At 43.6% G+C, this 18745-nt stretch overlaps 1 protein-coding gene across 1 annotated transcript in view; it reads left to right on the top strand.

The window, feature by feature from the left end:
* Positions 1 to 18745, top strand: part of LOC126419020 (lysosome membrane protein 2-like) — a 415667-nt gene that overhangs the window by 55348 nt on the left and 341574 nt on the right. The window lies entirely within an intron of this gene.

Raw genomic sequence — 18745 nt, 5'->3', positions numbered from 1 at the left:
TTGCAGCATAAATTAATTCGACGACATGATGCTACCTATTTTCCGTCGTGATATCTGACAGATTATTCTAAATATCGTAGTACAAATAATGATTCTTCAATGACACAGGTGACCAGGCAGAAGTTGGCGGAGGGATCGCGTGACCGTCGCCCAAACGCTTGTTACCACAACGTGACAGACGTTTCCATTTCCTAGGATCTCAAAAAACGCAATAAAAGAAAAATTCACAAAATACTACCCAATATCAAAAGTCTCCGACATGGATTACGTGATGAACGATATGTTTTAGTGTCATCTGTTGTAAGTTACAGCACTCTCTTCACCTTTAAAGAAACATTCCCGGGAGACATCTACCGGACTCTATTATCTTTACTCTGAACTGAGTGATGTAGCGCAGTGCTTAGCGCAATTGAGTCGCTTTCGAGAGGACGGCGGTTTAAATCCTCGGCGGGCCGTCCAGATTTAAGTTTCCCATGATTTTCCTAAATAGCTCTAATCAAATGCCCGGATAGTTCCTTTGAAAGGCCATGAGCGATTTCCTTCCCCATCCTTGAAACGATCCGATCTTGAGCTCCGTTTCTAATGACCGTTATGTCGAGGGAACAACGGAATATTAAACCCTGATCTTCCTTCCTTCTTCACTTTGCGGCGTTAAGGACTTCTCAAACTGCTGTTTTAACCAATGCCAGTCATTAGTAAAATTTGTTGGTTTTAATCGCGTTCGTACAGTGAAATGAAACGAAAGGAAACGGACGAAACAGCATGTCAGGATGCACATAATGTGAGATAGCGTGACAATGTCTTTATCCAAGCAGTCGATAAATGGTGCAAAGCACAGGCGTACACATCGTCGTGACGCAACCTGCGAGGTTAGTTCTCGGTGACTTTGCTCTGCCTGCCACGATCAAAACTTTGTGGAAACCGTCTAAACACGCGATGAAGACGTCTGATCGCGCAGTTCAGGAAATATTCGTTGAGACTGTCACATCGAATTACAAAAGTGTGTGCTATTTATTAAGTTACATAACGCTTTTAGGGCGTTTCCAACTGTTTTCTAACTATATGCTTTCACAAGACACCTCTCTCCACTCTGAGTTCTCATGTTTCTTTAAAGCAGCAAGAGATCGAAAGAAAGTGAAAATATAGGTTTCGAAACGTATAGTTTCGCTACAGCAGAATTCACAATTCGTTACTGATGGTGGTTCACAACCATAACGTGTGTATTTTGTGTCTCTTGTTTTATTGCTGTGTGTGCGCGTGTGTGTGTGTTCCTAAGGAACGAAACTGCTGAGGTCATCGGTCCCTAGACTTACACACTACTTAAACTAACTTTCGCTAAGCGCACACACACACACACACACACACACACACACACACACACACACACACACACCTTCATGCCCGAGGGTGAAGGACTCCAACGTCCGGCGGTGCTTTTGATGAGTGGTCTTAAGAGTGTCAATATACGTGACATAAAAGGCCGTATCTTCTGAGCGACTGACTTAGAACCTAACGTTTGTTACACCACCAAGGGGCCATATACCATAGTATGTGACACAAATTTCAATTTGATATGTCTTCCTGTTCCCGAGAAAAACTATTTTGAACAGTTGAACGGACGGACGGACAACAATGTGATCCTAAAAGGGTCCCGTTTTTACCGATTGAGGTACCGAACCCAAACAAAACGGAAAACTTAAATCGAAAAATTCCTAATCTGTCAGTAAAGTAAAGCTTTACCCTGTATTAAGATAATCAGTCTGTTTCTGTAATGATTTTCGTAAAGAGATGCGAATCATTTAGTTAACTTAGCAGACATCGCTGTTGCTCAGTAAGTCCATGTGCTCCAGCACCAAACTAGATGCAAAGCGTGGATTTACAGATCACAGGAATGCCATAAAATTTTTGATACGTTCAATGAAGATACTTCGCACACAGCATTCGAAGATAAGACTGATATTGGCTGGAAACAAGTGAATATCTGTCACAGGTCATACAGCCTTTCGTCTACTATCTAAACAGCTATTACAGACAGTCACTGCACCGCGAATCTTCTCAGGGTGAACAGGTAATACTTGCTGTGTCAGCTTAGGTGGTAAGAGATAATGTACAGATGATACTGCTACAAATTCTTATAACTGAAATGAACGGCAGCATTACGCAATGACACCTATAATGTAAAAGCTATTGTGCACAGTATAATTTGATCGCCAAAGTTGGCAGTGAGAAGAATCAAGATATCATTTCGATTTGAAGCGGCCTCTACTGTTTTTGTACTATTGCCAAGTCTGGAAAACGTGGACGTACTATATTGGGATTGACAAGACAAACTGCTCTGGTACAAAGACGAAAGTTGAACCACCTTATTGACAGACACCTAATCAGAAACAATTTCGAAGCGGGCTTCATTCTGTTTATAAGACACTAAGGGTTAAAAGGCTAATTAAATTTCGTGTAAGAATACTGCCTGATGTCTGAAATTCGTCTACGGTGTTACACATTCTTATAAAAATGTTACTGTTTATGACGTGGGCATGTGGAAAATATTTCGAGACACTACGGTGACACACTCGATTTGTTGAACAGTATCAGGGATTTTTCCTGCCTCGAGATGACTGAGTGTTGTTGTGTCGTCTTCATAATCATCATTCATCCCCATTACGGTCGGAGGAAGGCAATGGCGAACCACTTCCACTAGGACCTTGCCTAGTAAGGCGGCGCAGGTCTGCCGCGTCGCTCCCCTACGCTCTGTAAAGAAGTATGGGACTCATCATCATCATCATCATCATCATCATCATCATCATCATCATCATCATCATCTATACGATGGAATATCTACACGATTGAACATAAACATCACTTGGCATGGAAACTTCACAAGAGACTGTATAAGTTTTAGAATTTCAACACAAACTGCCTTGGGGTAACGTTGTAAACAGTCTTGATGATTTGTGCGCAAAATTAATTCATCTTGGATTTAATTGCGATGTCGAAGACATCTATATTCTTTAAAAACACATACCTGTGAGCAATTGTACGTCCACAGAAAAGTGCAAGCGATTTGACGTCTTGGGTGCCACGTATTGATGGATTTCTTAAGTTTGTTGATGACTTATCTTCTGACTGGTATCTTTGTTCTGTGTTCTTACTGCATTTAACGTTTGTTCTTAAGATTTTGCTGACTGCGGAGACACACGTTCATATTGTTCGCCAATCCCCTTTTCACAAACTGATGCTAAGCAACGGCATGGGTCGTTGCAAAGACCACCTGTATTGTTAAGTGCGTCACGCCGCGATGTGTTGTTTACTCTTTGTGAGAGGATATACGGAAAACTTTCACTGCACAATTAAGGAAATTATCCAGGGATAACAACAGGTATATGACAAGGTGAGAGCGACCAGAGCAATACTCCTGAGGATAATGTATGACTGGAATATAAAAAGGAATAAAGAAGAGAAATCAAATGAGAAAGAAAAGTGGAAAATTGTACAACTGGTGAGTCAAGAGACGTCTTTCGGTATGTTAGAACACGGGAAATTTATTTTGGTAATTTTTCTGACGTGGAGCGATGCTATGTTTTGGTCACAGCAGATTGTTGGACCACAGACTGAATTTTTAATATGAAAGTCATCCTTCGTAAACCTGTTTCCTGTATAGCCATTTTTTTGCTGACCCCTTTGTATCTCTTGGATCCAGAGTACTCAGAAGAAACCGTATTATCTGCTGTGTCAATATCCCTTGGTCCACTCTTAGCATGTGTCCGAAGAACGTAGTGATTTTCCTGATAATATCAGAGGTTCTCTCTATCTGGTTATACACTTCTTGGTTCACTCGTCGTCTGCATTTCCTGTCTTCTATTCTTAGAAGTCCTAATATCCTTCCGAGAAAACTTCACTCGACAGGTTCTCTCCTCTTAAGTAATCCTCTTCTCAAAAGCCTCAGACTTTCCGCTTCTTATAAGACTTAATGGTGGATCACTGTCTCATGTTTGTTTTGTATCGACTGAAAACTTTCTTCTTAATGTAGATGTTCGTAGTTACTTTGTGTGCTGAGTTCCTCTTGTTTATTCCAACTTCCATTGCTTTTTTCTGTCAGCCAAGTTTGTAGCAAACCCCGTAGGTAGGTATTTAGCGCTTTCTCTCTTCTGAATTTTCCCCTCATCCATCTACGAGTTGCCTTGATGTTCGCCTTCACTATAGCTTCAATAAACAAGGTTTTACCAACACTTGCCTGAAATACCAGACAGAGAGAACTTAACAATTCTCCAAAAATAATTTCAAAAGAACATAAAGTGAAATGATTCATAGACTACCCAGAGTCTAAGGACAACAGATTACTGATCTTAAGCAAGAGCAACATTATAAAATCATATTTTCTTCCTAAAACAACTTAAAATATTTAAAAGCATTTAGCAAGAATAAAGATGCCTGGTCGTATTTAATTTTAAAAACACTGCACCATTAACCACCAAAATGAGTAATAAAATGCTTAACACCACTAAGCCAAAATTAAATACCAAAGTTCGCTGAACAGCCTGACAACAGTGTACCAGTATCAGAATACAACTATAATACAAACGCTCCCAAACACCATCAGAGTATTAAACAGAGTTAACCCATGGTGTACATCAATACCAGAAGCTGACAAGTGTTTGTGTACTAAACTATCAAGCTCTAGATTTATTGGTTTGCGTTCTTCCTTCTTCCCATACTACGAAAATCGACGAGCAATACGGCGGAATTACACTTTCAGTACTTGTTGCTTGTAGCGTCTGTTAATATTTAAATAATTGGGCCAGCACCTGTATCATCGCGTAAACAGCTCGTAATCTCAACGGAAAACTAACGATACACAAAGCATAACGTTTCCACACCAATGTTTGGCTTACTCGAGACACAACTTGAAACTTCACCTTACTTTCAGGTGACATTATGAACATACGCTATAACTGTCACCGAGCTTCCATCCAGTGTAACACTGTGCCAAACACGTGATATCAACTCCATATCTGAACAGCTCCATTGCTGTCCCAGAAGATTCACTACAATTTCATTCGCCGGAGGTGACAATGCTCTGAACCGGTCCGCGTTCGGCGTGTTGTAGCGTCGTAGCGTCCATAGCACGTTCCCACTGCCGCCTCGCGTTACGCCAACGTAAAAGTTGCATAAAGACGCGGCCTCTGTGTCTTTGGATATCAACTGTGGACCGATTCATGTCACAGCTTCATGTAGTAACTACGAAAGCTTCACGGTATGCTCATCTAACTCCAGTGGTAGAAGCTTCAAGAAAGATGTTCAGCTTCACGGTATTTTTTTTCCTGCTTCCTCCTATGTGTACCTCGAGTATAGATAACATCAGGTGGATGCGATTTCGAACGAATGTGCTCATTGAACTTGTAAGTAGGCTGTTTATGTGATTGTATGTTGGCAGTGCTATGTAGCGCTCTGCGTTAATAATTGTGACAGCGCTGTGCGCACTCTGTAAGAGACTCGTTGGCTGGTCGCACTAGCAATTGGAAGTTAAGTCAGCGCTGATGGCAGTTGGAGGCGAATGGCCAGCATTGATGGAGGTTAGATGTGAGTAGTTAGCGCTGATGGATGTTACAGGTCTGAAGTGTTAGCGCAAGCTGAGCATCTGGACGTGTATCTGACATGGATATGTAATATTGTCGATTATATATTTTTTGGAACTGGATGTCATGCACGATTATATAATTTTTGAACTAGTTGTCACATTATTAAGGTAAGTAAATACATTCTTTGCTCCGCAACAAAACCTTTCCTTTGCTAACCACATGCCTATTAGTAGTTAGAGCCTTCAGTAGTTCGAATCTTTTATTTAGCTGGTAGTATTGGTGTTTGCGGCATTGCTGTAGTTCGTGTAATGAAGATTTTTGTGAGGTAAGTGACTTATGAAACGTATAGGTTATCGCTAGGATTTCTTCTAATTAAGGGCCATACTTTTGTATTAATTATTTGAAGTCAGGTTATCAATATTAAAGCAGTCAGATAGAGTTATCCTTGAATATTGTGAATAAGTAATGAATAGGAAAAGTTTGAGTTCTGTTTGTCAGGACAAATTCTGTAGGTCCGTGTTGAAATGATACGAACAAGAAAAGAGAGAGTAGGCTCAGTGCGTTCAGTTTCACTCAGCAGTTTAAGAACATTGAGTAAGCATTCAACTTTTACGTAAAAAATTTTATTAAGAAGTTTCAGACTTTCGAGCTATGGCCTTTCTTACCCTTTTTGCCGTGTTATTTCCGACGGGAGCCTGCTACACTGTTTCGACTCCTTCGGCGCAGCAACAGAGAGGATTGCCGTCATTGCTGCTCGTTTCACCTGCAGCAGTTCAATCTCTCGTTTAAGTGAATAAAATGTGAAGCGGCGCTCTTATTACAAAACGGTTGGAGAAACTCTTGCTACCACCAACCAGAGGTGCATCGTGGTATTTCGGACCACAGCCTCCACCACTGTTGCGACGTCGTTTGACGGTCGCGGTCGCAATAGTAACTGCTGAAATTCACTTCAAGACCAAAAAGAAAAAGACGCACCTCGAAGGAATTAGTCAAATTGCGAGTAGCCTGCAAGTAGATGTGATGCACATACACAGACAAACAAATGATTACAATTTAAGAATAATTGGATAATTCATTCAAGAGAGAGACCAAGTTAATAACGCACTGGTCCCCCTCTAGCCCATATGTAAGCAGTTATTTGGCTTGACACTGATAGTTATTGATGTGCTCCTGAGGGGTATCGTGCCAAATTCTGTCCAGTTGGCGCGGTAGATCGTCAAAATTTCGAGATGGTTGAAGAGCCCTACCCCTAATGATCCAAATATTCTCAACGGCAGTGAGATCTGGCTATCTTGTAGCCAAGATAGTATTTGGAAAGCACGAAGACACGCAGACGAAACTACCCGCCAGGCTAGACGAGCGCGCTGGGCTCGGGTAGGCGCGCCGGCCCCGGATCGAATCCGCCCATCGGATTAACGACGAGGGCCGGTGTGCCGGCCAGCCTGGATGTGGTTTTTAAGTGGTTTTCCACATCCCGCTAGGTGAATGCCGGGCTGGTCCCCAAGTTCCGCCTCAGTTGCACGCGTCGCAGACATTTGCACCACGTCCGCAGTAGTTCATAATTCACACTAGATGCAGACAGTTGGGGTACAGGTACGGGTTGGCGGCAGGAAGGGCATCCGGCCATCCGTAACACTAACATTGCTAAATCCGTTGTAATCACACCGACCCTGCGATCGCTGCGGGACTATGGCGGCAGCGAAAGAAGAAGAAGACGAAGAAGAAGACACGCAGACGAAACTCTGGCCGTGTGCGAGCGGGCACCATAATGCTGTAAGGTAAATCGAGGATAGCTTACCATAAAGAGGAACAGAAAAGGGTGCAGAATGTCATCGACGTACCGTTGCGTTGTAAGGGTTCCACGAATGACAACCAAAGGGATCCTTCTATGAAATGAAATGGCGCCTCACATAATCGCTCCTGGTTCTCGGGCCGTGTGGCGCGCGGCAGCCAGGTACGTATGCCACTGCTGTCTGAGGTGTTGCCAGACATGTTTCCGGCCTGGAATCTCATTCACTGGAGTGGAATCGTCTTCAGCCATGAGTGCCGCTTGGAATTGAGCTCCGATGCCCTGGAAAGAGATATCTCGAGACTCCTGGACAGCGGCGGGATACCAACCTGAGTGGCGCCCGCCATATGGCCCGTCAGCACGGAGGAATGGTCTAGGGTGCCATTTAATTTCATAGCAGGATTCCTTTGGTTCTCATCCGCGGTACCCTTAGAGCACAGCGGTACGTCGACGATATTTTGCGCCAGTTTTGTTGCCCTTCATGGCAAGCTATCCTGGGCTTACGTTACAGCAAGATAATGACCGCCCGCACATGGGGAGAGGCCGGCCGCTGTGACGGAGCGGTTCTAGGTGCTTCAGTCTGGAACCGCGGTGCTGCAATGGTCGCAGGTTCGAATCTTGCCTCGGGCATGGATGTGTGTGGTGTCCTTAGGTTAGTTAGGTTTAAGTAGTTCTAAGTCTAGGAGACCGATGACCTCACATGTTAAGTCCCATAGTGCTTGGAGCCATTTGTTGAACCAGGAAGTCCACCACACCCACGGACGCTTACCAACAATCGTGCTTCCTACGTGACACTACTGGAACTAACTAATGGAAAGGGTGGAAGTGACACTAGTACGTAGTATCCTCCGTCAGACTCCGTGACTTGTTGTCGAGTTGTAGATGTGTTGCGCGACTGCGCCAGCGCTCGGCGGAACTGAAGATAGGTCGCATTTTGTAAGAAGGCAGATGAATAATCGGTTTAGTATTTGTGTATAACGATCATTGCAAAGCAACCGGGTGTTGCGCCCATTCAGGGCATCCACGCAGCTTACTAACGTTCTGCTCGTCCTAGCCAGACTGCCTGTACGCAGACAGACACCTCGCTGTAGCTGCCGTCTCTGCTGTCAGGTCGAGGACGGGCGTAAAATTAAAGGGATGGAGACTGGAGGCCGCGGAGGAGCGGTGAGTCACGGCGTGGGACGGTGACCGCGCCGCCAGACGCCGCCGTCGCAGCCTCTACCAGTAGCCTGATGAGAACCGTCCTTGTCCGCTCTCCTCTCCTCCCTACGACTCTGCTTGTTGGCAAACTGCGCGCTCGTTGGCGGGCGGGCACTGATTGGCTAATGGGCGGTACGTGCTTCGCAGAAGGCCCACAAAGGGCTGTCGGCCTCGCAAGCGCCGCGTCCGCCGCCTCCACTGGCGAATAGACTTCGCACAATTGCGAGACCATTTGGTCACATTCACGAGGTCATATATCAATATAGTATGTGGTACACTAGGAACAACCGCAATTTATGAATGATAAAGTGGAGGCTTAAGTTTAAGAAAATGGTCCGAAAGAATCAAGGTGGATACTGAAGCACTGAGAAATGACGAGAGCGTTTCAAGTTCGCTAAGTACGAGAATCACTCCAAAAGAAATGCACACTATTTTTGTAAAAATACAGTTTTCATTCTGCATGTGTGAAAGTTTTACAGTGTTGGATACATCCTTCCCGCTTGTTTTCGAACTTAGTTCAACCTGTTCCTGTGAGTGGCACCGTCACAGCAAGTCTTCAAGATGGCTGCTACACTTGCCGTTCCTCAGAAGCAACGTGCTGTCATAGAATTCCTGTGCTGTGAAAACGAGACAGTGGGAAACATCAACAAGAGGTTGAAAAAGGTGTATGGAGATACTGCTGTCGATCGCTGTGCAGTTAGTCCGTGGGCAAGCAGGTCATGTGATGAAAGCGGGAATGGCAATATTGAGGATTGTCCTCGCAGCGACAGGCCTCGTACTGCACACACTCCAGACAATGTGCAAAGAGTTAACGAATTGGTGACTGCTGACAGATGCATCACAGTGAACGGATTGTCACGGTACGTTGGGATAGGGGAAGGAAGAGTTTGCAGATTACTGAAAGTGTTGGCGTTAAAAAAGGTTTGTGCCAGGTGGGTTCCCAGAATGTTGATAGTGGCTCACAAAGAAACAAGAAAACGGTATGCAGCGAACTTTTGGAACAGTACGAGAACGGTGGAGTTGAATTTCTTGGAAGAATTGTGACAGGTGATGAAACAGGGTTCCATCATTTTTCACCAGAGACGAAGAGGCAATCAATGGAGTGGCATCATGCAAATTCACCCAAGAAAAAAAAAAGAAAAAAAATCAAAACCACACCTTCTGCTGGAAGAGTTATGGTTACTGTGTTTTTCGATTCCGAATGACTCTTGCTTGTGGACACCATGCCAAGTGGAACTACCATAAATTCTGATGCATATGTGACGACACTGAAGAAACTTCAAGCTCAACTGAGTCGTGTTCGACCACAGCGGCAAAAGCACCATGTTTTGCTGTTGCACGACAATGCATGGTCACACGTCAGTCAAAAAACCATGGAAGCCTCGCAAAACTCGGATGGACAACACTGACACACCCGCCTTACAGTCCTGACCTGGCTCCATGTGACTATCATCTCTTTGGCAAACTGAAAGACTCTCTTCGTGGAACAAGGTTTGTAATGATGACTCCCTTGTACACACTGCCCAACAGTGGCTCCAACAGGTTGGTCCAGAAAGTTACCGTGCGGGTATACAGGCGCTGGTTCCAAGATGGCATAAGACAGTTAAGAGGGATGGAAATTATGTGCAGAAATGAAAATATTGTTCCTAAAGGATGTATCTACACACACTTAAAACTTTCAAACATGTAGAATAAAAGATGGATTTTAAAAAAATAGTGTGCATTTCTTTTGGAGTGACCCTCGTATACCAATACTGCTGTAAGGAGCACCAGAGTAGGCAACTAAATCAAAAAGGGGTGGACGTCTGTAATAAATGCAGTCACGCATTTTGAGGAAACAAAACTTGGCACAAGGAAAGTAGCTGCGAAGAAAACTAGGGGAACAGATGAAATATTTCAATTAATCTAAGAAAGGATGAATTACAAAAACGGGAATACAGCAACACAAATTCCTTATGAATGAGATAAGTAGCAAATGCTCGGCAGCCAAGACGAAATGGATCCAGGAAAGATGTGAAGTAATCCAATAGAATGGTTGTCGGAAGGAATGACTCAGCATATAGAGAATTCAAAACAACCTTGGGTGAAATTAAAAGCCGGAGTGCTAACATTAAGAATCCAATGGGAATTCCACTATTGAAAGCATGAGAAAGCCGATAGATGGAAATACTAAACCGAAGGCCTTTATGAGGGCAAAGACTAGTCTGATTACGTGATAGGAGGAGAAACAGGAGTCGCTATGGAAGAGATGGGGGATCCGGTATTTGATTCAGAATTTAAGAGCCTTGGAAGACTTGAGATTAAATGAGACAACATTCCATCGGAATTTCTAAAATCATTGCTGGAACTGGCAACCACACGACTACTAACGTTGCTGTGTGGAATGCATAGACCGGTGACGTAGTCTTCTTGTGGGAACGGTTTGTTAGCCATGATCGCAAATATTTGTACATAGATATGTAGTTTGAACAGATTAAATTGCATATCCAGATCACTTAGTACAAGGCAGTAGCATCTACACCGAACTTTATAGTTAGACATTATATTAGAACTGTGTTCTAGAATTTAACTCACGGTAAAGTTTAGAGCTTGACATGAATTCTTCACTGTGAGCTAAATTGTAAAACAGGTTTGAAAAAAAAGTCTGCCTATAGATCGCTGTAGAAGGTACTGCATTGTACTAAGCGATCTGAAGAAGGCAGTTTAATTTGCTGAGCCGGCCGAAGTGGCCGTGCGGTTCCAGGCGCTGCAGTCTGGAACCGCGAGACCGCTACGGTCGCAGGTTCGAATCCTGCCTCGGGCATGGATGTGTGTGATGTCCTTAGGTTAGTTAGGTTTAACTAGTTCTAAGTTCTAGGGGACTAATAACTTCAGAAGTTGAGTCCCATAGTGCTCAGAGCCATTTGAACCTTTTTTTAATTTGCTGAAACTTATCTGTTTACAGATATTGGCGATCAAGGCTAATAGTGTTCCCACAAGAAGATTACACTATTGAAATTGAGCGTAGTTCAATTTTGTAATGGGAGACAGTTTCAATAGAAGCTGCGGTTTTGGAGTTATTCAAGAAAAACATAAAATTTGATCTTTAAACGCCCTCCCCGCCTTCCTACCACAATCACCACCACCACCCCAGCCCTCACTTTTCACTGGTGAGAATTTTTAGTTCAGATGGTTCTAAGCACTGTGGGACTTAATATTTGAGGTCATCAGTCACCTAGAACTTAGAACTACTCAAACCTAACTAACCTAAGGCCATCACACACATCCATGCCTGAGGCAGGATTCGAACCTGCGACCATAGCAGCAGCGTGGTTCCGAACTGAAGCGCCGAGAACCGCTCGGCCACAGCTACCGGCGAGAATTTTTAGTAAGCTGTTGATTGCGCTCCGTCCTACCACTGAGCAAAACTTTGCGACTGCACCAATTTTTTTCCTGGATCTATCTTTTTTTTCATCTTCATTGACTGGGCTAAGAACAGAAAGCCAATTAAACCCAGATGGCGGTAAAGAGGCAAGCCGTCACACTCTGTGCAGCACTGATTGGTAGCGTAGGTCAGTTTTCCCCTTTCAAATAAGATCTTTGATATATTTGCGTTCAGTTATCTCATCGATACCGTTCTGTCGTTTACTCTTCGTCTGAAATCCTTTTAGTCGAAATGGCTCTCAGCACTATGGGATTTAACGTCTGAGGTCATCAGTCCCCTAGAACTTAGATCTACTTAAACCTAACTAACCTAAGGACATCACACACATCCATGCCCGAGGCAGGATTCGAACCTGCGACCGTAGCCGTGGCGCGGTTCTAGACTGTAGCGCCTAGAACCGCTCGGCCACTCCGGCCGGCCGCATTTTAGTCCTCCACCGTGAAAGGCTCAGGCCCGCATTAATAGTCGAAATGTACAGACCTTTATATTGCAGTCTACTTCATCACTACCATTCCGTTACGCATAAATGGGAGTTTCTGCTCGTATGCGGGAAGCTAAAAGTGAATGTCATTTTGAGCGAAATGGAACATCGTTTTACGTACTAAGATAGCGTGACATGGAGACTTCCAAGGTAAAGTTACTATTTTCTGAAGCCACTTGAAGTTCTCATACGACTTTCTTTACTCTCACCATTCTTGAGGAACATCTGAAGGTGGGAAGTGCATGCGTAGAAACCCCATGAGGAGAACTGCATTATGTACTAAAAGAATGTAGTGCCTAACTCTATCGAACTACTCAGAGATTCATTTGACCAATCAGAAAAATGGCAGCATCCACGATATTGGCTCTACTTACTGGAAATATGTTAAATTTCAAAATAGACCTACGTTTTTGTACGAGCTGATATGACTTGTTCACCTTCAGTAATCTTGGAGGTACTGGTACTGCGCTGTTGCACAAGTGGTACTGAATATGCTCCCACAGATCAAGAAATAAGGCTGACGAATCACTAAGAACCCCGTCGTTAAGAGAAACACTTGCTGTCATTATTCACAAGTAATTTCAACTTCAGACAACCTCTCGTGTCCAAAATTAACATCCTCAAAAATCAGGTCAGCCTGTAGACGCCACGCCTAGCGAGGTGATTCTAGGATTGACAATGGACTCGCATTTGGGAGAATTGGGTTTTCCACGTTCTCGTGAAATCGATTTCTGCAAAATCCAGGAGAGTTCCTTTTCAAAAGGACACAATCTATTTCCTCCCCCATTTTTCCACAGTCCGAACTTGAGCTCTGTGTCAAATGGTTTCGTCTTCGATAGGAGTTAAACCCTAACTTTCCTTCCTTGCTTCGGACGCCATGCTCAGGGGACTCATCTGAAATGGAAAATTTCGTTGCAGTAGTGATTTTGTGAAAAACAGTACTCGCAGTATCCAGCGAACGCCACATGGGGCAGTGGGCTAATCGCTGATCTGTATCGCAACTCGACACGGTCACATTCCCGAAAAAGTTTAAAGAGAGTTGGTGTTGGTCAAGGACACTTGCGCTAACATGGCAGTATCAGTGGCCTCAAGATTCTCTTCTGATGGGGTAATTCTGTTACATGTACCAGTTCGTTCACTTGCGATGGCGGCATGGTTGAGTGTGGCTGACACGGACAAAGATACGTTCCATATCGCAACCTTGAGACAGTGTACCATGTGAAATCTGTAACTAAGCCGCAATCTTCCATGGACTGATAACATGTGAAACGGTTGGCCATCTAGGTGCAACTGTAGAGGATCAGACTACATATGAGCCCCGGTTTCACGTTTGTTTCTTCCATCCTCAACAATAGACAGGATACTAAACTGTAGTATTCTACACTACCATACCTCAACGCGGCTCCATGCACCAACCTACTTACGTACTTTGAGAATCACTATAAATCGTTTAGGCAGACGATAATTATCACAACTGAACCATATATTCATTCACGGAATGGAAAATACATGGAGAGCTTAGTACTTCATTTCACAGTATTGTGAAGGAAGGTAGGATGCGAATAGAGGGGAAAGAATGCATTACGGTTTCAGTATATAAAAATAGAGATAAACAAGTTGTGGGAAATTAACTTTGAATAACTGATTGGAGCCAGAATACAGAATGATACAGAAATAACACAGCAAAAATGATTCAGAAAAAAAAGGAGCGCAGTCGATGCTGTTCGCGCTCTGATAGTGTGGAGAAATCCAGACCAACCTACCTGTGTTTTGTTGGCTGGTAAAAACCTTTCACACGTTTTGGAAAAAGGACATAGCTCAAACCTTAATCGAGAAGAGAATGCCAAAGGGATAGTAAAGGACTCACGGATCAAATTATGAAAGATAAAGGTAGCAGACAAGGAAACTCATTAAGCCAATTACTGTTCACATTACTAATGGGTCATATCACTTATGGAGTGAGAAACAAACTAGGATAAAAAAATGGGAAATAGAGTGGTAAATATGTGTTATGCTGATGAAGCTGTATTGATACCAAGTAGCAATATAGTCATAAAATCCCATCTAGAAAATCAGATTATGGTAATACCAAAATCATTTGTAAGATGTAAATTGGATGGTGTGTCAGTTGTTCAAATGATGACTTATCTCTGGACTGTTACCAGCAGCCGTATAGACCCCGCTATGAAAGTGGAAAACAAAGTGATAAAGCAGTAAGTGTAACAGGATGCCTGCAAAATACGGTGTGGATAAATAAATTTGTAACAACTGATGGCAAAATAAAAATACATAAAACAATGGTGAGTCCTGTTGCGACATTGCAGCAGAAAGTAGAGCTCAAACGAAAAGAATGAAATAAAAGTTAAATGAAGGTACGAAGATAGAACCAAGAGTACAAATGTATCTCTAAGGGATCACCGTTTTAGTTCAACGTATACTTAAAATTTTAATGTAATGTAAGTTACGTATCTTTATTCCTTCTGAAGAAGATAGCCCTAGTGTCACTGAAACCTGGTCAAGGCTTATTACAGTCAACTTTATGTAGCCTATTGCCTGTGTACGTCATTTATCGAAAGTTTATTTACGGTTGCTACTGTGAGCCATGTTCAAAATTGCGCAATCGATGTGGAACACAAGATAAAAGTAAATGAATGAAAACAAGAAAAAATGGAAGGATCGTGTTGAAAGGATGGACCCCACAAGACAAAATTTGTAAAGCCGGGCGACCGCAAGGGAAACCACTGCCCGGAAGAACATGTAAGAGGCGATACAGGAGTACGCCCACGAACGAGACCGACAAACAGGGGAAATCGTAGTAAGCAGAAGAAGAAAAAGGTGAAGAACAGGAGGAATGAACTGTGATAAACAATTGCTTGTCAGTAGCCAACTTACTATCTCTGGCAGCGATCTGTACAGGGTCGTTAGGCAGGGATCTGAAGAATGTCTTAGTTTACGGGCTGAAAAATAGTTCTTACAATTTTCCTGTGTGGTTTTCGTAAGATACACAGCTTCTTTCTTAAGCTGTCTGTTTATCATCATCTACTCACAATGTCCTATCAGTCAGACAGACCTGTGTCCATATGCGCCTTACACTATTATACAGAGTGGTCCATTGATCGTGACCGGGCCAAAAATCTCACGAAATAAGCGTCAAACGAAAAAACTACAAAGAACGAAACTTGTCTAGCATGAAGGGGGAAACCAGATGGCGCTATGGTTGGCGCGCTAGATGGCGCTGCCATAGGTCAAACGGATATCAACTGCGTTTTTATAAGTAGGAACCCCCATTTTTTATTACATATTCATCTAGTACGTAAACAGATATGAATGTTTTAGTTTGACCACTTTTTTCGCTTTGTGATAGAGGCGCCGTAATAGTCACGAACATATGGCTCACAATTTTAGACGAGCAGTTGGTAACAGGTAGGTTTTTTTAAATTAAAATACAGAACTTAGGTACGTTTGAACATTTTGTTTCGGTTGTTCCAATGTGATACATGTACCTTTGTGAACTTACCATTTCTGAGAACGCATTCTGTTACAGCGTGATTACCTGTAAATACCACATTAATGCAATAAATGCTCAAAATGATGTCCGCCAACATCAATGTATTTGGCAATACGTGTAACGACATTCCTTTCAAAAGCGAGTATTTCGCCTTCTGTAATGTTCGCACGTGCATTGACAATGCGCTGACGCATGTTGTCAGGCGTTGTCGGTGGATCACGATAGCAAATATCAAACTTTCCCCACAGAAAGAAATCCGTGGACGTCAGATCCGGTGAACGTGCCACCATAGTATGGTGCTTCGACGACCAATTCACCTGTCATGAAATATGCTATTCAATACCTCTTCAACCGCACGCGAGCTATGCGTCGGACATCCATCATGTTGGAAGTACATCGCCACTCTGTCATGCAGTGAAACATCTTGTAGTAACATCGGTAGAACATTACGTAGGAAATCAGCATACATTGCATCATTTAGATTGCCATCGATAAAATGGGGACCAATTATCCTTCCTCCCATAATGCCGCACCATACATTAACCCGCCAAGGTCGCTGATGTTCCACTTGTCGCAGCCATCGTGGATTTTTCGTTTCCCAACGTTACCGCTGTTGGTGAATGACGCTTCGTCGCTAAATAGAATGCTTGCAAAAAATCTGTCATCTTCCCGTAATTTTTCTTCTGCCCAGTGGCAGAACTGTACACGACGTTCAAAGTCGTCGCCATGCAATGCCTGGTGGATAGAAATATGGTACGGGTGCAATCGATGTTGATGTAGCATTCTCAACACCGACGTTTTTGACATTCCCGATTCTCGCGCAATTTGTCTGCTACTGATGTGCGAATTGGCCGCGACAGCATCTGAAACACCTACTTGGGCATCTTCATTTGTTGCAGGTCGTGGTTGACGTTTCACATGTGGCTGAACATTTCCTGTTTCCTTAAATAACCTAACTATCCGGCGAACGGTCCGGACACTTGGCTGATGTCGTCCAGGATACCGAGCGGCATACATAGCACTCGCCCGCTGGGTATTTTGATTACAATAGCCATACATCAACACGACATCGACCTTTTTCGCAATTGGTGAATGGTACATTTTCACCCGGGTAATGTCGAAGCAAATACCGTCCGCACTGGCGGAGTGTTACGTGATACCACGTACTTACACGTTTGTGACTAATACAGCGCCATCTATCACAAAGCGAAAAAAGTGGTCCAACTAAAACATTCATAATTCTTTACGTACTAGACGAAGATGTAATAAAAAATGGGGATTCCTATTTTTAAAAAACGCAGTTGATATCCGTTTGACCTATGGCAGCGCCATCTAGCGGGCCAACCATAGCGCCGTCTGGTTTCCCCCTTCAAGCTAGACGAGTTTCGTTCTTCGTAGTTTTTTCGTTTGTTGCTTATTTCGTGAGATATGTGGCCCGGTCACGATCAATGGACTTCCCTGTATATGATCAATGGACTTCCCTGTATATGATCGATGTCCACTGTTTGTTTTATCTGATCTTGACTTCAATTACACATACTAAGAAACGACGCACCACCAAGTAATTATCCAAGTAGGACAGAAATCAGAAGATGTAATGTACATATGCAGACAAACAAATGCCCACAGTTTCAGAAAAATTGCATGATTTATTCAAGAGAAAGAGCTTTACAAATTTAGGAAGTCAATAATGTGTTGGTCCACCTCTGGTCCTTATGTTAGCATTTATTTGGCTTTGTGTTGATTGATAGTTGCTGGATATCTTTTTGAGAAATATCGTGCCCAAATACTGTCAACTTGTGTGTTAGATCGTCACAATGCCGAGATGCTTGGAGGGACTTGTCCATATTTCTCAAAACGTTGTCAGTTTGGGAGAGATACGGCGGCCTTGTTGGGCAATGTATGGTTTGGCAGGCATGAAGGCAAACAGTAGCAACTCCCGCTGTATTCGGATGGGCATTATCTCGCTGAAATGTAACTCCAGATTAGCCTGCCGTGAAGGGTAACAAAATGGGACTTAGAATAACGTCCAGAAACAGCTGTGCTGTAAGGGCTCTGCTATGAAATGACATGGCACCCCAGACCATCCTCCTCATGTACGGCTGTATGGCGGCCGACAGTCAGGTTATTCTCCAGTCGGTGTCCGGGCGTCTCCAGACACACCTTCGCTGGTTATCGGGGCGCATTTCGAAGCGGATCTCACCACTGAAGACAGTTATGTTCCAGTCAATGAGATTCCAGGCCGAAGAGGTGTTTGGAGACGACCCGGAGAGCGGTGGGATGCAACCCGACTGTCGCCCACCATAGGCCCAACAGTCAGACTTTACGGTCTGAACCCCTTTGATTGTCATCTGCGGCATCCTTACAGCACAACGGTACGTCGACGATACTCTACGCCCCGTTTACATTTCAACAAGATAATGCCCGCCCGCACACGACGAGAGCTTTACTACCTGTCCTCGTGCTTGCCAAACCCTACCTCAGCCATCTAGGTTGCCGAGTCCCTCCCCAATTGAGAACGTTTGGAGCATTGTGGGCAACCATCTCGGGATTCTGATGATTTAAAACGTGAAATGAACAGAATTCGGCCATATATCAATCAGGATGACATCCAGCAACTGTCAATCAATGCCAAGCCCAATAACTGGTTCCTTAAGAAACTTCCTGGCAGATTAAAACTCTGTGCCAGACCGAGACTCGAACTCGGGACCTTTGCCTCGCAGGAGAGCTTCTGTAAAGTTTGGAAGGTAGGATACGAGGTACTGGC

Source organism: Schistocerca serialis, chromosome 9 (assembly GCF_023864345.2).
Source record: "Schistocerca serialis cubense isolate TAMUIC-IGC-003099 chromosome 9, iqSchSeri2.2, whole genome shotgun sequence".
NCBI lineage: Eukaryota > Metazoa > Arthropoda > Insecta > Orthoptera > Acrididae > Schistocerca > Schistocerca serialis.
This window is presented reverse-complemented; position numbering and strand designations above follow the sequence as displayed.